Source organism: Pseudorca crassidens, chromosome 8 (assembly GCF_039906515.1).
Source record: "Pseudorca crassidens isolate mPseCra1 chromosome 8, mPseCra1.hap1, whole genome shotgun sequence".
Classification (NCBI taxonomy): domain Eukaryota; kingdom Metazoa; phylum Chordata; class Mammalia; order Artiodactyla; family Delphinidae; genus Pseudorca; species Pseudorca crassidens.
Genome location: NC_090303.1, coordinates 54,989,108 through 55,007,973, shown reverse-complemented (window position 1 = coordinate 55,007,973; position 18,866 = coordinate 54,989,108). Strand labels below are relative to the sequence as shown.

At 35.4% G+C, this 18,866-nt stretch overlaps 1 long non-coding RNA gene across 2 annotated transcripts in view; it reads left to right on the top strand.

The window, feature by feature from the left end:
* The window catches only part of LOC137229093 (uncharacterized), a 410,710-nt gene that overhangs the window by 313,214 nt on the left and 78,630 nt on the right, over window positions 1-18,866 (top strand). For both annotated transcript variants that reach the window (XR_010945529.1, XR_010945530.1), the window contains exon 5: window positions 3,293-3,330. This is a non-coding gene — a long non-coding RNA (uncharacterized lncRNA). The remainder of the gene's footprint in view (window positions 1-3,292; window positions 3,331-18,866) is intronic.

Here is an 18,866-nt window from a genome sequence, read left to right as displayed (position 1 = left end):
CACACATACATATATATTCTTTTTCAGATTCTTTTCCATTATAGATTATTATAAGACATTGAGTATAGTTCCCTGTGTTATACAGTATGTCCTTATTGTTTACTTATTTTATATGTAGTAGTGTGTATATGTTAATCCCAACCTCCTAATTTATCCCTCTCCCTCACCTTTCTCCTTTGGTAACCATAAGTTTTTTTCCTAAGTCTGTAGGTTTGTTTCTGTTTTGTACATATGTTCATTTGTATCATTTTTTTAGATTTCACATATAAGTGATATCATATGATATTTTTATTTCTCTGTCAAGGTTGAGAAACGTAAACAACCTACCACATACATAAAAATACAAATAGCAATTTAGACAAAATGAGGTGACAGAGGAATATGTTTCAGAGGAAGGAACAAGCTAAAAACCCAGAACTAAGTGACTTGAAAATAGGCAATCTCCCTGGGTATGTTTTCTTAATTTCCTTTTTGAATTGTTCATTGTTAAGTTTATAGAAACACAACTGATTTTTGTATATTGTTTTTGCATCCTGCAACTTTGCTGAATTTGTTTGCTTTTTAAACTATATGAAAGAGATCAAATAAAATCATCAAAATGGTAAATCCCTTTCTTGCTTGGAACCTTGAGAAAAACATAAATTGGATAATTTTTATAGAGACATCGAACAATATAATGAGAGGTGTCTTCAGTAGCAGTTTTATCAAAAGTTTCTTCATAGAGCTCGTTATTATATCAGCCCTCAATAAAAGCTGAGGACATAATGCTAAATCATAGTACTGCAAAGACATTTCTATGATTTCTTGATTTCCAACTATGACATGAACATGAACTGGAGGAAAATATGACAGTGTGACTTCCTTGTGCCCAGGACTGATAGGATTATTTCTGAAGTCCACATTGCAGGGATAGAAAAAAAAAAAAAAAAAAGAACTTTGTAATAAGTTGTGAAATTATACTCAAATACTAAAAATAAGTGTCTTTTCCACTTTCTGTAGTATAATACTAAATATAATTACTTCTATATTAGCCTAAAATAAGAAATGTTTTATTGATTTATATGAATTTTTGAGGAACTTGGTGTAGAAGTCCATCTCAGTTAAAGGAGAAGCTCTTAGTCTTAAAAATCTTAATTATAACCACAAGGTAGCAAAATCTTTAAACGACTTACCATTTTGGAAACTCTTGTAACTTAAATTGTGAAACTCTCAATTTCTACTTTATATCTTTTAAAAAGGAGACCCAATTAAGAATCTTTATATAAAGCACTTTAGACAAAACTTCTTAAATGAGGTGTAAACACTAAAGTAAACAGGAAGGTAAGCTATCACTGCAATAAGGAAACAAAATGCAGTGTGTGTAAAAGTGTTAATAAGAATGCAACAGGCTTCTACAACACTCAGGAGAGAGATGGGGGCTTATATATAGTCTTTTTCTTTTTAAATAAATGAATAGAGGAATAGAATGTAGGATAATCAAAATTGCTGGGACACAGCTCTTTAAAAATAAGTTTTCAATTTGCACAACTGAAGGAATAACATTATTTTCTCTAAAGCCTCATGAGGAAATACAAGTAATAAAGCAGTAGGCAAAACAAAATAGAAAATATGAATGAAACAGAATGGTTTGCATTTGGGATACTGAAATCAACCAGCTTGATTTAATTATTTTGGGGAAGCCAAACCGAACTTGAAAACAACAGTATTATTTTTTTTTTAAAAATTCATTTTATAACAAACAAAGCAAAGATTTATGTAGTGAATTCTACCTCAATATTTATTACTGACTAAATCTGAGTAAGTAAAAGAAGAGGGAAGGGATGCTGATGCTTTTTATGGGAAAATTAAAAATGATAATGATTAGTGGTGATACTTTGTCCCACTTTTCATCATGACTCATGAGCATGATCATTGTGATCACATGCTCCTATGTGGCCTGCAAAATCTAAAATATTTACTACCTGGCCCTTTATGGAAAAAGTTTTCTAATGCTTAGACTGATAGCACTTGAATTATCTTCCACCTGGTTGTTCCATCTGCAAGAGATACGGAATAAAAAGCATTAGTAGAAATGATTGTACGTACTTGATAATATTGGAGTCTAATATACATTTGTCATGACAATGAGCAACTTAGTAGTAGGAAAATGCCTTTTTAAGGGTTTGTTTCTGAAAGAATATAAATTCCTCTTGTTTGATAGTTTGATTTCCAAAATTCAGTGAAGAGAAATAGTATTTTATTCTTCTTTCCCAGTGACCTCAAAATAATTTTCAACCATTAATTAAGCCTCATTGCAAATATTATCCCTATTACAAATACAAAAATGAGAGCAGTGAGAACTCAAATTACTTCTTTAGAATCATGTGGTAAAATGATAGAAGGATTGGGAACAAAACAGTTCTCACAAGTCAGTATTTTATCCCTTTGATTATTCTCCAGCTCCAGCACACGGTTTAAATGCTTTTAAAAATGTTTCCATTTCTTTTTTTTTTTTTCGCCTCTTGGGATAAGAGTAAGAATACTCACCTGGGATGTTGTGACTATTTTGGCCATTACAATCAAACAAGACTGCAAAAGAAAACTTGACCAACACCTCATTCACATTCTTAATCATCCCTAGAATGTAAGAGTCAGGTGAGGACCAAGTAAAACAAAACATACAGTTTCAGAGGAAATTGGAATTTTTTGCCATGGAATAAAGAAGGAATTTAATAAGGCTTAAAATGCACTAAAACTGTTCTTTCATTCCTTTCGGAAGTGTCAGTACATTGGTTGAAGCCAAGAAAACATCAAAGTATACTGAGTTGTTGGGCAAGGAGACATGGTTTCATAATTTTCATTTCATTCTGCAAGAGTAGAATCACCAAATCACTAAGATGAGAGAAAGAAGAGCCTGAAGGATTATGCCTCTTCTTGAGACTGAAGCAATTATCTCTCAATATCTGAAATTCTGCTTCTTTGTCAAAGCACAGTTCAAAGGCTGAGTCCTCCATGAAGTTTGCTTCTGCTTTGGAAGGCTTATCACACCTTCCTCTATGCTCTCTTACAATTCTGTTGAACCTCTATCACAGGGGTTCTGAGTGTGGCCCCGGGACCAAGCAACATGCGTATCACCTGGAAACTTGTTAGAAATGCAAATTCTCAGACTCCTCACAGGTTTTCTGAGTCAGAAACTCAAGGGGTGGGGCTCAACAGTCTATTTGTTAACAAGCCCTCCAGGTGCTCCCAATGCCCACTGAAATTTGAGAACAATGGCTTTCACAACTTGTATTTCATTTGTGTTTTGTTGTAGCTTGCAACAGTTCCTCCAAGGGCTCTCCAAGACTGCAGGTATGTCCATTTATTTATTTTTTTAATCTCGAATTCCTCGTATTGCTAAGACCATAGAGTTCACAGTAATTTGCATTCAGTATTTACTCGATGAATGTTTGCTGTTAAATTGATATCACACTTTGGTGTTTCAGTATGTCACGTTAGTTGTATTTATAAAATATATACTACTGGATCATTTTCCTGGGAAAATAGCATAGTACTTGAGATAATAATATTGCATATTTTCTCTGATCAGATGAACCCTAAAAAAAAAGCTAATGAAGATTTTCAAAGTTTGGTGTTCCTTGTACCATTCTCAGAGAAGGTTCCTTAGTGATTCTGCTATGTGCTTCTTATCCTCTTGGTGAAAGTGTAATGATTGAGTGCAAGCTTTGAAATCAGATCGATATCCCAGCTCTGCTACTTTTTCTCTGGGCTTATTCAAGTTACTTAACCTTTTTTATGCTTGAGTTTCTATCTGAAAAATAGGGTATCATGTTCATTTTGCTAAGTTGTTATGAGGTTTAAAAATACTGTCACATGTCAAGCAATCAATAAACATTTGCTGTTATTTAATTACTGGTTTTATTATTATCAACTTGAGGGAAGAACAAATATACATTATCTACAGTGAATAATCATAGCATGCTCAGCTGATTATTCTGAAAGTACTGCATAATTGCTTTACTATGAAAGAACATAATATTTCTATGCTAGGGAAAAAATGTCTGGACAATGGTTTATTCTCTAAATTGTCCAATTGATGAAATTACTATTTTCTAAAGAACTCAGTTGTTACAAATGCCCTTAAAAGAGACAACATGCTGTTTGAGAAAGAACAGTAGACCTGAAATCAGAAGGCCTGGGTTAGAGTCCTAGTTCACTTCTGGTATGGTTAGGATTTGAGTTTAGGTGACAAATCAAGGTGCAAGTTACTTAGCAAATCTGAACTTCAATTTTCTACCTCCATAAAATAAAAGCAATAATAATTTGTAAACTAGTTAATTTCATAGAGTTGCTAAAAGAAATAAAGAAATCATAAACATAAAAGTTGTTTATAAAATGCAAAGCAGTACATAAATACAAGGTACAAAAACACCTTGCTATTGCTATTATTATAGTTATTATAAAATTGAGGTTCTCCACTGCTCATTATTTGCTAGTCTCTTGTGTTATATGGACATGTTTGCTGTTGGAGTGCCAAGTGAGAGCAAATTGAGTAATATTCTTTCTTAAATTTATTTTTTTAATTATTTTATATTGGAGTGTAGTTGGTTTACAGTGTTGTGTTAGTTTCAGGTGTACAGCAAAGTGATTCAGTTATACATATGCATATATCCACTCTTTTTCAGGTTCTTTTCCCATATAGGTTATTATAGAATATTGAGTAGAGTTCCCTGTGCTATACAGTAGGTCTGTATAGCAGACCTGTTGTTGATTATCTATTTTGTATATAAGTAGTGTGTATATGTTCATCCCAAACTCCTAATGTATCCCTTTCCACCACGTTCTTGTCGATGTAGTCATACCTGCTAAGAATGGGGTTCAGAACTTTGAAACATTTCACACGTGCTAATAAAACGCTATTGGACGCAAATGACTTCTGCTCTGACAGCTGACCCTGCTTGGATTTAAATTGGTGTCCGTGAGGAGTGTGGCATTGCACTATATCTTTCAGGGCTATCAGATTCTCTGCCTTTGAAGAGAAAATGTATTTTCTGGCTTACTGTCACTACAGTCCTAGTTAATCATTTCCCTGGTGCTTCTCTTTTATGACTCCAGGCTGTGCAGTAGTTGTGCCGCAAAACTACATTCTCACAGGGCTCTTGATTTTATTTGAAGTTTTCGTGCTTATGCTTGAGTTTTCTATTTCTTAATATTTATGAATGGTCCCACAAACCTGATGGCAGTTTTAGAATCAGCCAAGAAATCCCCCAGGATATCTGATCCGGCTGTTTTTCTGAAAGAACAGCCACCACCAACCCCTCTCCTTTGCTTACTCTGGAGGTTCAATCAACAGAACCATAAGACGCATGCCTGAAGTCTGGAGCTTCTCTTGCTTTTTAGATTGAGGGTTGGAGATAGATCCAGCGTAGCCACTGGATATACTTAATGTGATACATACATCAAGGGACGTTTCTCTAGAAAGGCAGACAGAAGGATAAGCTTGGCTCCCTAGGGTATAAGACCTTGATAAAGAGCGATCTCAGCCATTGAGAATCCAGCTCAGGGTTGAAGTAAATTCCAAAACCCAGTTGGGATGGAGGGTCTTGACCTGGATACTAAGGAACGAAGAGAACATAAGCTGTGCCCACAGGGATAATACAGTATGTGAAATACAGAAAAGCATGAGAGGACAAATGAAAGTAATATTAATATAACCATGTAGTATATTACGTTTCTTCTGTATCTTCCAAATTTTATGTGGTGGACATGTATTATTTTTGTCAACAGGACAAATGTGCTGTGAGATATCTGAGGAAATAGTGTAACTACTTACAAGCTTCTTTCCTTCTCCATCCTTGTATTTCCAGAGGCTAGTATAGTGCCTGGAATGTTGTAGGTACTCAATAAATATTTGCTGAATGGAAGAATTAATTCATCTTAAAAAAACGTTGCAGAGAATTATGTCTCATATGACCATGAATATATTAAAAAGAAAAATATGATGAAATGGATAACATTACAATATGTATGAAGTCATTGGATGGTTTTGGTCACATGAGTGATATAACGTGAATAATATTTTACAAAAAGATCACTGGATACTGTGCAGAAGTGACCTTTGGAGAAGAAAGCAGAAATGTTTGTCCAATTAGAAAGCTATTCTGTATGATAAGCATGAACCGAAGTGTTTGGTAAGGAATGGCTGCTGTTAATTGTATTTTGGCATAGCGCTACAGTTCTTGTTAGCAGATTGGACATAGGCTGTGGGCAACAGAGAGTGGTAAAAAATGACTGCAGGTTTTTTGGCGTGAGCTGCAGGATCAATGATGTATCATTTCCTGAGAAGGAGAATAGTGGCGGGGAGGATGTCTGGGGGGAAGGGGAGAGTACATAATTCTCTTTTGGTCATAATACATGTGAATTTCCCGTTATATATAAAAGATGCTCAGTTAATACAAATCTTATTTATTTATACAAATCTCTATGGTTTAGGAGAGAAATCAGAGCTGAAGATATAATTTGTGTGTTGTACTGTCATTAAATATCTATACACTTAAACCATGGGACAGGGTGATTCTGCAGATATATATATGTGTACACACACACACACACACACACATATACATATATACATAAGTGAGGGGAGAGAGAAGGAGGGAAGGAGGGAGGGGAGGGGAAGGGAGGGGAAGAGAGGGAAAATGATGCAGGTGGGTGACAGGTTAAATGCAGGAGCAGTATCCTGAAAGAGCAAAAAAGGATAGGATCCAGGGGCTGAGAAAAATGTTTGGATTTACAAAAGATTAGAGACAGTACCTTATAAAAGCATGGGAGAGAAAGGAGAGTATTTACACACACATGTAGGGAGGCCAATAGGCAGATTAGGTGATTAGAAGATTGTCTAACTGAGAGGGAGTGAGGAGTGAAGGGAGTGTATCTGCAGTTTGGATAAAGAGAAGGTCTGAAATAATATCTTAGCATGTGGGAGAACCAACTGACTATGACTAGACACGTGCTGAGGGTCTGCTTGAGATTTGTGCTTAAAAATATTAGGTGAAATCAGTCAGCAAGGTTGAGTGCTTTTCCTTAACAATTCTCTGATGCTTAGGTGCAGGTGTGGAATAGGAAGACAGTTGGATTTAACCAGGGCTTACATTCTGTAAAATGAGTATGATGGAGTGAGAACAAGAGAATGGAGGGGATATGAAAAGGAGTGATTTACAATTATAGTGAACACCCTACTTTACTGTATAATGTGAAAATTTCTCATGTCGATCAATATTCTTATAATATTCTAAGTATATATCCAAATCAATTTATAATATATCCAAAGCATCCCATCAATGCATAATCATTCTTTGATGTCTGTCAATATCGACGATGTCTTCTTTTTGTACTAGAACCCTTTACACCTTCAAATATGTAAAAACTGCTATGAAAAAGTAGAGGTTGCTTTTCCCTGTGCTTATTTCAATAAAAGTTAGTGAACTCTATTGCCGGGTACCAGGAACTTTTTCTCTACAATCAGTTTGACCAATGATTTTCAAAATTGCTTTGTTCTTGAGTCCGAAGGTACCACTTTCTCTCCTTCAGTCCAGAATTTGGTCCTGCGAAAAATCCCTAAGGATGCGCTGAGAGGGAACACACTGAGAAAAACGCTGTTCTTCTCTCGGGAAGGAATCCTGGCCGCTCATGGGACCCACCAGCGTTCCCTTTTGGGTTTGGGCTCGTGGCTGGCCCTACCTCTCAGCCTTCTCTTTTCAGCTACAATGAATCTCTGGTCCAGCTGCGACAGGAAAGCACATTTTACTAGAGAAAAGCAAATCCTTGACAATCGACAAGAAGATTCACAGCCCCGGCAATTGATGATAGGATAACGTGTGGCTGACTTCATAAAATGGCTGCAGTCAGACAAAAATGTGCCGACTGTTAGGAAATGAAATGTAATAAACCAGCTACAAAAATAGATTTAGAACACCATAATGTAAGGAGAAACTGGAAGCCACGAAGGGAAAGTGGTAGGGCTATTAGAAAGCTGAGTATTCAAGCTCTCATTAGACTTGGCTGCGGTCGATGTTCCCAGGTTAGTGGTATGAACTGTTTAAGGACTGTTCAAGTTGACTCAGTTTTATTTAGGGGCCTTTTTTTCCTTTTATAGCAGTATACTACTGTAAAGAAGGATTCTAACATTTCAGAAGTGGCCTTTTCCTTTTATAGCCAAACTTGAACTCCTTTTAGTGTCTGCTTGAAGCTTTGGGAGGTGTACTAACTCTTTTAGGTCACTAAGCAAACATTTAATTAATTAGCATTGTTGAGCCAGGGGAAAGAGCCAGGAATATGTGTTGATCAAAAGGAGGTCAGGCTGTAGGGTTTCGGTTCCCGCTAAAGTGACCAGGGATGTGGACAATTCCCATGTTTGTGTGACATTTGTCCTGGACAACAGAGATTGTCCTGTTGGGACAAGTCAGTCTTCTGTTTGCCTAATGCCACAGCATGACATTTCACAGCGTGAAGGTGGGAGGAAAACCCTTCTGCATAAAGAAGGCAGTAAACAAGCAGAGGAACTAGGGAGCTCTTCTTAATCTCCCTCTGGCAGCCCAAGTAAAGTGAATTGTAAAAGCCTGACTTGGAGCCACACTGTTTTGAATGTAAAGACAAGGCCCAAATGTTCTGAATTTACTCCTAGGGAGTGCTCAGTCCAGCTGACTGTAACATAAGGAATTTAATAAAGTAAAAGCAAGTTATCTAATCAGACCTCCTGCTGCTTTTTTATATTATCAAAATGAAAATAGGCTTAATTTGGTGTTATTGTAATCGAATTCATTACAATATCCAAACATGTTTTATGCTTCCCCCCCCCCTTGGATATTATATTGCCACTGACTGTATGGATGGGAAGGAGGTAAAATGCTCTCTTGCTGAATGCAGATTAACTAATTCTCGACAGTGAGGTATTGTTCAACAAACTTCACAGATGGCAATTTATAAAAGGGTTATTTCAAATGGAAATATGATGGTTAAACTGAGTTCTCTTATTTTATTTAATAAAGAGTTTACTGGGTGATTTTATATACAAGCTTGTTATTAATCCAACATAAGGAGTTGTTTTCCATGAACTCATTGTAAGTGCGAAAGAATAAATTTGTAATTATCAAACAATTGCTATGAGCCCTGGTCTGCTAGGAGCTATGTGGGCTTCCTCACATAATAGGAGTGTGCTCTCTGCCCATGAGGCTGGTCAACTAGACAAAGGAAGCACGTCAGAAACTGAGCCTTAAGGAATACAGAGGACAATAGAAGTGTCAGTCATGAGAGTTCAGAGAGTGAATTCAAGCTATTCCTTTGCTTGAATTCGTGTTATATTACCCCTTAAATAGAGAATTTAAGTTTTCCAACTTCCTATATGGTGTTTTCTTGTATCTCTCATTTGCCTTTTTGAAGATTGTGATGAGCTGGGTTTCATTAAGAATAGGTGAAGAAAGATCATTAATTCAGGATAATCAGGCTGGCTCATCGGAATGTACTAAAGATAACAAGCTGATGCTTGTAGAAAACTTGTGTTTAACATACAATATAGAAATAGGAAGTGATATGTATATGCTGTATTCAAAACTTCCCAAATGATGATAGAATAGGCTGTTGGCTAAAAATGTTAAGCATGAAAAGGGTGGTGATATATTCCCAGATAGAAAATTGCTTGTAATGCGTAATACAAACCATCAGTCAATACAGGGAAGACTTCCATAACTAAGAAAATGGGTGGGATATACTTACAGACAAAGGGGCAAGGCACACCATCTGTCTACAGAATGACGTTGATTGCTCGATTCCCGATTGTTAATTTATGTATCAGGTGATGACCAATTGAGGGAAGAGCAACTCCAAAATGGAACAGAGACACAGACCACAGACAGTTCGGAAGTCTGTGAGGAGGCTTCTTAACTTCTCTGGTCCTTGTCTAGGTGCTGTGGGTTGATGGTTGTTTGGACTTGCCATATTTTGTTTGTGTGTTGTGGGTTAGGATAGGACATTTCTCCTTTGAGTCGATACTTAGAATAAAAAGATCATATGACATCTTCCTCTCCTTACTCACAGCCCTTGATTTGTGTTGGGGAGTTGTTATTCTCCCAGTCAATAGAGTGTGGTACCCTCCTTCTAGAGGAGCCTGACTTTGCCTTTGTTCTTGGTTCTTAAGTAGTCTTGGGATGTAAGTATTAGTTATTTACCCTAGATAGGACTTTGGAAATTCAAACCCAACACAGTATTTTAGGATTTATATTCATGGAGAAAGAAGTGACCACAGAGTAGGACTGATGAGGAGAATAGAATATTGTCTCTCAGTCAAGATAAAGCATGGTCAAGTTATCAGTAACCCATAGAGTATTTGAATATGAAATAGGAATAATATCTCCTTCTAATTCACCCTCAGAGCACTGCTATCTAACTGCAAGCCCTAAGCGTACTGATGGAAGTGATTGCTAGCAGAGTAGCCTCAAAAGCGAGATGGGAAAATGTTCTCAGTAGTTAATAATAATAATTCCTTATATCTCAATGGAACTCTAAAATTTAAAGTAAGCTCCCACATATGCTATTTTATTTGATCATCAGTACAACCCCTGAACTGTGAAATAAATCCAAGTGGTAGGAAAAGAGCACCCACCCCCATTCCCTCAAACAGCTCATGATCTGTATGAGACAATATCAGTCCAGTCCATATTATACTGGACATCAATAACTCATTCATTGCTTTTCTAAATCAATACCAATATCTGTGGCACTGTATTTTATTAGATTAGGATGGCCACATACACTTCTAGAAACCAAGGACTGAAGATAGAAATTAAATTACGCAGGACCATAAAGCAATTAGAAAGTGAGCTGAAATTAGAACTCAAAATTCTTACTCTTATTCTAATGCTGACAAGGAAGATGGTCTCTGCTAATTATTTAATAAAGAGGAAGTCTGAGCTTATATATATATACCTATATAGAGAGACATATATATATATGTCTCTATATATATTTGTAATGGACACTGGCCACATCCTTCTCAATTCAATATCAGTAGCGTATGATACTTAATTTAAAATTATCATTAACTTCCCAGTCAGCATGTGGCATTCTTCTTTTCTCACTTTAGATCACTTCATTCTGAAAGTATAAAAAAAGACCAGAGGCAGCAGTAAGACTTAACTGGACACATTTTCAAGTCAGTGATGCACTGGATTTCAACATTTGTGTCTTGTAATCACAAGTTTGTACTAGCACTTTATATGTAAGGATATTAGCTGAATGGCATGGGGAAGATAAATTGTCCTCAGGTGCCCTTGCTGGCATTACAAAGGAGTTATTTTAGAGAGAACTTTTTATATCAAAGCCTGTTCAAAGAGCTAGTTCAGGGAACCATTTGGTATTTACAAAACTAGTATTTCTAAAACTGCAAGGCTCACATTCTATTAAAAAGGATTCTCACTTCTCAAAAATTTAAAGAACCCCTAGAATGCTAAATGTAAAGCTCTTTTAAATAGATGAAATGGACCAGCAGTGGAGAAAAAGCTGCAGCATGATCCAGTGGAAAGCAGTGGTCACAAGCTCTGGCTCTATCACTCTAGGTGTGTGACCTTGAGAAGGAAATATTGTTTCGGCCTCAGTTTCCTCATCTGAGATCAAATGAGGTTGGACTGTATCACATGCAAACACCATTTCCGTTTTAATAACCTATGGTCATAAAACCTGTATTTTATAGTATTACGTATTTGGATTTGACTCCCTCACCAGCCTCACCAAATAAGGTTGTTTTAGTATTTCTACCCAGATTTCACTGAACACGTTTCTTCTCCTTTTTCCCAACAGACCTCAGCCTTTTGAAAAGTTCACCCATGTATTTCTGGAGGTTCCTGGGGGCGTCTTGCACATGCTCATGAATAAATCTCAGTGTGCCCAGTGGCCAGAGCTCCCCGCCGAGCCTCTGTCAGGGGCACTCAGCTCCACCACACCCACCAAAGCTTTGCTACTGCTCTGCTGGCCAATAGCCACCTTATCCAGACGCGGTCCCCTGGAACTCCCGAACTGTAGACCTTTGAGATGCAAACACTGTGCTGTATTTCCCACAGTCTCACTGCATCAGAACCAGTTTAGAAATGCATTTGCCTCCTGGCTTCAGCTCCAGTCATGGGACTGAACTGTGGATAAAGGCTGGAACGTCTTTATTTTCCTTAGTCACAGGACCCACACAGAAATCTCCTCCTCACCAATCCCTTTTCCTCTTAAGCAAATCATCGGTGTCTAGATTCCTGAGAGGTTGTGGACCCCACAAAAGCCATCTCAATTTCAGCCAAGTCAAGTCTTCTCTTTTACTGTACATTCACAGATATTTGTTGGTGAGAATTAATATTTTAGAATGGTACAGAACACCTCCTGCAACAATTAACTGCAGTCTTTTTAATAAAAGGGGGGGCAGTTAGCACGAGGACACGTGCCTTCAGATTAGAAGTGTCTTCTTGGAGCACATTGATTTTCCTATTAAAAGGTCTTTCATCTAATGTTTACTCTTAGGACACTAAATTGTCTGAGTGATATGGGTTGCCACCATCAAGTAGATGTTCATAATTGTGACTTCAAAAAGAGGAGGTAATACTAATATTGGTATTGATTTAGAAAGGCAATGAATGTTATTAATGTCCAACATACTGATAATATGGACTGATACTGTCTCATACATATTATGAGGTGTTTTAGGTAAGCAAGGAATAATGGGTACACTTTTCCTATCATTTATATTTATTTTACAGTTCAGAGGTTGTATTCACAATCAAATAAAATAGTGTATGTGGGAATTTACTTTAAATTTTAAAGCTCCATTGAGATATAAGGAGTTGTTATTATTATTTTTATTATTAACCACTGAGAAACTGTTCCCATCTAGCTTATGAGGCTACTCTGCTAGCCATCCCTTGCATCAGTATGGCTTAGTGGAAAGAGTTTGGGATTTGCAGTCAGACGTGTGGGATCAAATCTTGACTGCACCACTCACTGTATAGCAGAGCAAGTTATTTACAGTCTGAACCAATTTTCTCAGCTATTAAATGGAGATAATAATGCATAACTTGTAGAGCTTCTCTGAAGATTAAATGAGCCAATATATGTAAAGTACTTGATACAGTAAGCCTTAACATATGTCATATCTGAAGGAGTTCTTTTCCATAATGATTGGTTTCTTCTAGATTGTCACTACCTCTTAGGATATAGGGAGTGCAGAATGTTACTGTGTGACATTTATTGTGAAAGTAAATTTACTTCTCTGGTCTTTAGTTAGCTTAATGGAAAAATATGAAGTTTGGCTCCAAATGATTTCTAAAGTCCCCTGGAGCTCTAAAATTAGTGATTCCATAATTTTTAAATGTTTCATTCATTAGTTAAATAATATTACCTTTTCTTTTTGATACCTGTCAAATTCACTTTAAAAACTATTATCACACTTCATTTATTTCCTAATAAATTTCTGACAGCATGAATTAGACATTCAAGGATCCCACTGAGTTTTGTTAAATTAAGCCTACGTAATGCTAAGTGGGGTCTGAAGAAATAAAATCTTGTATTATGGTTATCACACATATTATTTAGTGAAGGATCATATGGAGTTTCCAGATGGTACTTATTTTTAGTGGGAGGTGATAATTAGCTTAATTCTGTCTATCAGGCAATGCACTATATGTCCTTTCATCACTTATTTCCATTGCTCTATGTATGCAAAAAATCAACTGACTAAAATCAATAATTTTCTTTTTTATTGAATATAGTTGGTGTACATGCTATGTTAGTTTCAGGTGTACCACGTAGTGATGCAACATTTAAATGCATTAAAGATGATCACCACAATAAGTGTAGTAACCATCTGTTCCCATACAAAGTTATTACAGTTTAGTGACCATATTTCTTATGGTGTATATTACATTCCTGTGACTTATTTATTTTATAACTGGAAGTTTGTATCTCTTAATCCCCTTTACCTATTTTGCCTAATTCCCCAGTCCTCTGGGGAGTTCTCTGTATCTGTGAGTATGTTTTCGTTTTGTTTTGTTTTATTTTTTAGATTCCACATGTAAGTGAAATTGTAGGGTAATTTTCTTTGACATTTCACTTAGCATGATACCCTCTAGATCCATCAGTGTTGTCACAAATGACAAAATTTCATTGTTTATGGCTGAGTAATATTCCATTGTGTGTGTGAATATCTATATCTGTACACACCTGTTCTATATCCATTCATCTATCAACGGATACCTAGGTTGCTTCCATATCTTGGCTATTATAAATAATGTTGCAATGAATATAGGGGTGCACATATCTTTTCAAATTAGCGTTTTTGTTTTCTTCAGAAAAATATCCAGAAGTTGAATTACTGGATCATATGGTAGTTCAGTTTTTAATGTTTTAAGGAATCTCCATACTGTTTTCCATAGTGACTGTACCAATTTACATTCTGACAAATAGTGTATTAGGGTTCCTTTTTCTCCACATCCTCACCAGCACTTGTTATTTATCCTTTATTTGATGATAGCCATTCTGACAGATATGAGGTTAAATCTCATTGTGGTTTTGATTTGCATTTCCCTGATGATTTATGATGTTGAGTATATTTTCACAAATATGTTGGCCATCTGTGTGACTTCTTTGGAAAAATGTCTTTTCAGGTCTTCTGCCCATTTTTTAATCAGATTGTTTCTTTTTTTGATATTGAGTTATATGAATTCTTCATGTATTTTGGATATTAACCTTTGGATATTCACCTTATTAAATATATTGTTTACAAATCTATTCTCCCACTTAGTTGGCTACCTTTTTGTTTTGCTGTGCAAAGTCTTTTTAATTTGTTGTACTCCCGTGTGTTTATTTTTGCTTTTGTTTCCCTTACCTGAGGAGATATATCCAAAAAAATATTGCTAAGACTAATGTGAAAGAGCATGTGTCTGTGTTTTCTTTTGTCTATGTTTTCTTTTAGGAGTTTGATGGTTTTGAGTCTTACATTTAACTCGTTAATCTATTTGAGTTTATTTTTGTATATGGTGGGAAAGAGTGGTCCAGATTCATTCTCATGTAGCTGTCTGGTTTTCCCAACACCATTTAATGAAAAGGTTTTCTTTTTCGCATTTTATGTTCTTGCCTCCTTTTGCATAGGTTAATTGACCATATAAGCATGAGTTTATTTCTGGGCTCTCTACTCTGTTCCATTGATCTATTTGTCTGTTTTGTGCCAGTGTCATACTGTTTTGATTACTGTGGCTTTGTAGTATAATTTGAAATCAGGAAGTGTGATACCTCCAGCTTTGTTTTTCTTTCTCAACTTTGCTGTGGCAAATTGGGGTCATTTATGTTTCCATAAAAATTTTATAATTATTTGTTTTAGTTCTTTAAAATATACCATCGGTATTTTGATGGGGATTGCATTGAATCTGTAGATTGCCTTGGGTAATATGTATATTTTAACAATATTAATTCTTCCAATCCATGAGCATGGTATAGCTTTCCAATCATTTGTCTCATTGTAAATTTATTTCATCAATGCCTTATAGGTTTCAGAGTATAGATCTTTCACCTCTTAGGTTAGATTTATTCCTAGGTATTTTATTCTTTTTAATGCAACTACAAACGGGATTGTCTTTTAATTTCACTTTCCGGTAGTTTGTTATTAGTGTATAGAAATGCAACAGCTTTCTGTTTGTTAATTTTTTTATCCTGTGATTTTGCTGAATTCACTGATTAGTTCTGAAAGTTTTTTTTAATGGAGTCATTAGTGTTTTCTATATATAGTATTATACAATCTTCAAAAAGTGACAGTTTTACTTCTTCTTTTTCAATGGATTCCTTCTATTTCTTTTTCTTGTCTGATTGCTGTGGTTAGGACTTCCAGTACTATGATGAATAAAAGTGGTGAGAGTGGGCATCCTTGTTTTGTCCTGATCTTAGAGGAAATGCTTTCAGCTTTTTACCATTGAGTATGATGTTGGCTGTGGATTTGTAATATATGACATTTATTATGTTGAGGTATGTTCCCTTCATACCCATTTTGTTGAGAGGTTTTATCGTAAATGGATGGTAAATTTTGTCAAAAGCTCCTTCTGCACCTACTGAGACGATTATATGATTTTTATTCTTCATTTTGTTAATATGGTGTATCACACTAATGGATTTGCAAATATTGAACTGTACTTGCATCCTTGAGATAAATTCCACTTGATCATGTTGTATGATCCTGTTAATGTTTTGTTGAATTCATATTGCTAATATTTTGTTGAGGATGTTTTTGTTCATCAGTGATATTGGCCTGTAATTTTCTTTTTGTGTGTGTATCATCTTTGTCTGGTTTTGGTGTCAGGGTGATGCTGGCCTCTTAAGAGTTCAGAAACCTTCTGGAATAGTTTGAGAAGAATAGGTATTAACTCTTTTTTAAATGTTTGGTAGAATTTACCTGTGAAGCTGTCTGGTCCTGGACGTTTGTTTCTTGGGAGTGTTTTGTTTTGTATTGTTTTTAATTACTGATTCAATTTCATTACTGGGAATATATCTGTTCATATTTTCTACTTCTTCCTGATTCAGTCTTGGAAGATTGTATGTTTCTAGGAATTTGTCAGTTTCTTCTAGGTTGTCCAGTTTGTTGGTGTATAATTATTCACAGCAATCTCTTATGGTCCTTTGTATCTGTGGTGTCAGTGGTAAGTTCTCTTTCATTTCTGATTTGTTTATTTGGGTTCTCTCCCTTTTTTTTCTTGATGAGTCTGGCTAAAGGTTTATCAATTTTGTTCAGCTTTTCAAAGAACCAGCCCTTAGTTTCATTGATCTTTTATATTATCTTTTTAGTCTCTATTTTATTTATTCCCTCTCTGATCTTTATTATTTCCTTCCTCTGCCATCTTTGTTTTTCTGTATATATAGGTCCTGGAGAAATTTCTGGTCACACTGTGTCTTTTGATTGGAACATTTATTCCACTTACCTTTAAAGTAATTATTGAAAGGTATGTACTATTGTCCTTTTGTTAATATCTTCTGGTTGTCTTTGTAGTTCTTCTATTTTCTTCTTCTTTTACTCTTTTCCCTTGTGATTTGATGATTGTCTTTAGGTGTAAGGTAAGGTTTTTATCTGAGATTTTTCTAGTTTCCTGGGGTAGAGTTGTATCACTCTAAATGTCCTTCTTAGAACTGCCTCTGCTGCATGCCATAGATTTTGAATGTCATGTTTCCATTTTCATTTGTCTCCAGGTATTTTTTGATTTCCTCTTTGCTTTCTTCAATGACCCACTGGTTGTTTAGTAGCATATTGTTTAGCCTCCACGTGTTTGTGTTTTTCTCAGTTCTTTCCTTGTAGTTCACTCCTAGTTAATAGCGCAGAAAAGATGCTTTATTTGATTTCAGTCTTAAGTTTATTGAGACTTGTTTTGTATCCTAGCATGTGATCTCTTCTGGAGAACATTCCATGTTCTTTTGAAAAGAATGTGTATTCCGCTGTTTTAGGATGGAATGTTCTGTCACTGTCTTTTAAGTACATCTATTCTAATGTGTCATTTAAGGCCTGTGTTTCCTCATTGATTTTCTGTCTGTATTATCTGTCCATTGATGTAAGTGGGGTATTAAAGTCCCTACTATTATTGTATTACTGTCAGTCTCTCCCTTTATGTTTGTTAATATTTGCTTTATGTATTTAGGTGCTCCTGTGTTACGTGCATATATATTTACAAGTGTTATATCTTCTTGTTGGATAAACCCCTTTATCATTATATAATGCCTTTCTTTGTTTCTTATTAGTCTGTGTTTGGAAATCTATTTTGTTTGACATAAGTAATGCTACCTGGTTTTCGTTTCATTTCCATTTGCGTGGAATATGTTTTTCCATCCTTTCATTTTCAGTTTGTGTATGTCTTTAGATCTGAATTTCAGGCAGCATGTATATGGGTCTTGGTTTTGTATCCATTCAGCCACTCTGTGTCTTTTGGAGTATTTAATTCATTTACATTTAAAGTAATTATTGATAGGTACATACTTATGGCCTTTTTTGTTATTGTTTTCTGTTTGTTTTTGTAGTTCTTCTCTTACTCTCTTCCCTTGTGATTTTATCTATCTTTGGTGTTATGTTTGGATTCCCTTCTCTTTATTTTTTGTGCATATATTGTAGATTTTTGGTTTGTGGTTACCATGAAGTTCACATAAAACAACCTGTGTAGATCAGTGTCTCTTTTAAGTTAACTATCTCTTAAGTTTGAAAGCATTCTAACAGCCCTACATTTTTAATTTCCCCAACATTTTCTGTTTTTGACGACATATTTTACATCCTTTTATTTTGTGTATCCCTTAACTACTTACTGTAGATATAGATGATTTTACTACTTTTGTCTTTTAACCTTCCTACTAGCTTTATCATTTGTTGATCTACTAGCTTTATTGTATGTTTGCCTTTACCAATGAGATATTTCCTTTCCTAGTTTTTATATTTCTAGTTGTGGCCTTTTATTTTCCTCTTAAAGACATTCCTTTAACATTTTTTGTAAAGTTGGTTTACTGGTGCTGAATTATTTTAGCTTTTCTTGTTTGTAAAACTATCTCACCTTCAAATAAGAATGATAGCGTTACCAGGCAGAGTATTCTTGGGTTTTTCCTTTCATCATTTTTAATGTATCTGGCCTGCAACGTTTCTTTTGAAAAGGCAGCTGACAGTCTTATGGGATTTCACTTGTTTGTAACTAGTTGCTTTTCCCTTGTTGATTTTAAGTTTCTCTCTTTATCTTTAATTTTTTACATTTTTATTATAATATGTCGTGGTGTGGATCTCTTTGATTTCATCTTGCTTGACACTCTCTGTGCTTTGTGGCCCTGAATGTCTGTTTCCTTCCCCAGGTTAG